This window comes from Miscanthus floridulus, chromosome 15 (genome assembly GCF_019320115.1).
Source record: "Miscanthus floridulus cultivar M001 chromosome 15, ASM1932011v1, whole genome shotgun sequence".
Classification (NCBI taxonomy): domain Eukaryota; kingdom Viridiplantae; phylum Streptophyta; class Magnoliopsida; order Poales; family Poaceae; genus Miscanthus; species Miscanthus floridulus.
The window spans coordinates 81,160,413-81,163,901 of record NC_089594.1 but is presented as its reverse complement, the minus strand read 5'-3'; positions in this window follow the sequence as shown (position 1 = coordinate 81,163,901).

Below are 3,489 nucleotides of genomic sequence, written 5' to 3'. Positions count from 1 at the left end.
TGGATCCAATCCAACACTCAGATGTCTGCTTATAAAGCTAGGGCCAAGGTGATTGGGAGGGCAAGCCAACCGTCACCCATGAATCAAAGCGACACATTAATCGCAAACCACACGTAATCCTTAGAAGTCAAGCCAGTGCGGCCACTCGAGTGCTTGACAATCGCCGCCTGACTCAGACGGAGACCACGTTGACAAGACAAGATGACTCCAAAGTATGGCTTATTTTATTTTACAGCTCATCGCCCAACTAGGCGACCCTATAACTTCTACCTGACCAGCCTCGCTCTCATGGGTATGAACTTGGGCTCTTGAAATAAAGTCCTAATTCCGAACACCCTAAAAAGCCTCGAGTATAGGAAGTGTCAGTGCAGAAAGTGACCAACAAGTAAATATTTGTAGTTTTGTCATACGTTGTGATCGGATGTGGCCTAGCACTCAATGACATAGGGTTTATACTGGTTTAGGCAACGTGCCCTACGTCCAGTTTGAGTCAGTCGGTGAGTTTATTCTAGAGCCTAGGTGCTCGAAGTTTGCAGTGGGGTTACAAATGAGTAGGAGTAAGATGGGGGTGCATGAGGTCTGATCGAACTCCGGTCTGATGGGCTAAGAGCGATGGGAGTTGCTACGTGCATTGAGTATGTGAGTGTGTGTGTTGATCATCTCAGATCGATCGTCTTCCTTTTGGAGGGAGTGCATCCCCTTTTATAAATGAAGGGGATGGCCTTACAAGAGAGAGAGAGTGTGTGTGTATGTATGTTACTAAGTCTTGTTGCCCATGCCATCGGGTATAAGATGATGGTAGGCGCATGTGGGAGGTTTTTACCGCGTTGCACCAGGTATGGTAAATGCTAGTGCCCACAACACTGTGGATGCCCAGATGCATGTGGGGGTCTTACCATGCTAGCCTGGTACAGGAATTGATGGCGCCCACAACACTGTAGGGCAAATGTCGGCGCCCTCAATGCTGTTTGGGTTTTGACATGTCTAGAAAGTTGCAGGGCACCCTTCTGCCATATCCTATTGGTACTGTCCTGTAGGTGTGCAGGGTATGGTCTTCGGTTTTGAGGTTGCCTTGAGCGTCCTATCTTACTTGCTCTATTCATTTCCTGGGTCCTTACCGAGCAGGCATCCCTGATCGATTGGTCCTAGTCGGCTCTAATTGCGTCGGTCAGAGGAGAGCTATGAGCAGGAGTTTGGTGTATCCTTGGTTGGAGGTGCAGGTCGGAGTCAGAGCATGGAGGCGGGCGTTAGCTAGGCCTTCCAGTCAGAGAGGTGGGTCAGAGTCAGAGAATAGAGGAGGGCGTTTGGCCAAGCCCTTCGGTCAGAGAACCGAGTCGGAGTCACAAGCGAGCGTTGTTCCTCCTCGGCCAAGCCTTTTGATCGGAGAGGTGGGCTGGGGTTGGAAGCGAGTGCTGTTCCTCCTCGGCTAGGCCTTTCAGTCGGAGAGGCAGGCCAAAGTCAGAAGCGGGCGCTGTTCTTCCTTGGCTAGGCCTTGCGGTTGATGACTAGATCGTCCTTCTAGCCTATCGTTAGGTCTTTGGGCTAGCCCAAGAGTCACGCGTCATTCGCAACATCGTCCATTGGGCCGAGATTTTTGCTAGGGAGCAGGCCCGTTAGGGACCCCGGGTTTATGAACCCGACAGGAGCCCCCGAGCGATTTAGGTAGAATCATCTAGGGGCTTAGTTGTCTTGACAGTGGGTGCGCGTGAGCACACCCACGGGTGTAGCCCCCGAGCCCCGGGTGATTCGAGTAGAATCGCCTGGGGGGCATTTTGTTTTGTTGTTGGGCGAATTTTTTGTTTTTGACGGCAGGTGCACGCAAGCACACCCACGGGTGTAGCCCCCAGGTGATTCGAGTAGAATCATCTAGAGGGTTTTGTCAGCGGGTGTGTGTTCACCTTGGGCGAGAGAGTCATCAACCAAGGCGTTGGGCATGCCAAGGCAGTTTTGAGGGATTGGGCGAGATGGACTCATGGATCCAGGCATCAGGCGTGGCCCCGTCGGGCGCAGCCGAGGCAGTTTTTGCGGTATCGGGTGAGAAGGCCTCATGGATCTAGGCATCAGGTGTGGCCCCATCGGGTGTAGCCGAGGCAGTTTAGGGATCGGGCGAGACAGACTCGTGGATCTTGGCATCGGGTGTAGCCCCATCGGGTGCAGTCAAGGCAGTATTAGGGATCGAGCGAGACGGACTCACAGATCCTAGCATCGGGTGCCGCCATTGGGCTAGGTGTCCCGACATAGTTTAGGGATCGGGCGAGACAGACTCATGGATCCTGATGTTTAGTGCCGCCATTGGGCTAGGCATCCCACGACAATTTAGGGATCAGGCGAGACAGACTCATGGAACCTGGCATCGGGTGCCGCCATTGGGCTAGGTGTCCTGAGGTAGTTTAGGGATTAGATGAGATGGACTCATGGATCCTAGCATCGGGCGCAACCCTGTCGGGTGCAGCCAAGGTAGTATTAGGGATCGGGCGAGACGGACTTGTGGATCCTAGCATCGGGTGCCACCATCAGGCTGGGCGTCCCAAGGCAGTTTAGGGATCGAGCAAGATGGACTCATGGATCCTGGCGTCGGGTGCCGCCATTGGGCTAGGCGTCCTGAGGCAGTTTAGGGATCAGGCGAGATGGACTCATGGATCCTGGCATCCGGCGCAGCCATTGGGCTAGGCATCCTAAGGTAGTTTAGGGATCGGGCGAGATGGACTTGCGGATCCTAGCATTGGATGCAGCTATTGGGCTAGGCGTCCTAAGGCAGTTTAGGGATCGAGCGAGACGGACTTGCGGATCGTGGCATCGGGTCACGGCCATTGGGCTAGGTGCCCTGAGCCAGTTTTAGGGATCGAGCGAGATGGACTCATGGATCCTGGCGTTGGGTCATGGCCATTGGGCTGGGTGTCCCAAGGCTTTGAGCCCCATTGGGCTCAGTAGGGGTTGGTTGATTTTTGTGCGTTACCCTATTCACGGTTTCCGCAACCGAAGGAGCTGAGCTAACGTCACTTGCCTCGATGGCTCGAGTGACGTGCTCAGTGAGCTCGCTAATGGGCACATTTGAGTGAAATCTAGGTCCATCATTCATGATAGGGTTAGCATAGCCCTCATGTGGCATTCCACTGCTCCTTGACCCATGTCCCGGTAGATGCTTGGGTCATTCCGGGGACCGACCTAGGTGGCCCACTAGCCTCCACTCGATGGAGATTCTATGGGCATGGCTCGAGGGTAGGATCAAACAAGAAAGGTTGAGATGTCCCTATCTGCTTTTGAGCAGACCGGGCGAGGGCCACTAGGGCTTATCTACGTTTTTCTCCCCTGGCTCTGTTTGACGCCAGGTGGCCTCGAGCCCTTCATGGGCCTTCCTTCAAACCCCGGTCGGTCATTGCTCATGTTGAATGAGGCAACTACCGCTTTGTGACACAACACGAAGCGTTGTGATGCATCAACTACATATGCGTGCTTTGGATACATGTATGAATGCGTGCATGGATGAAT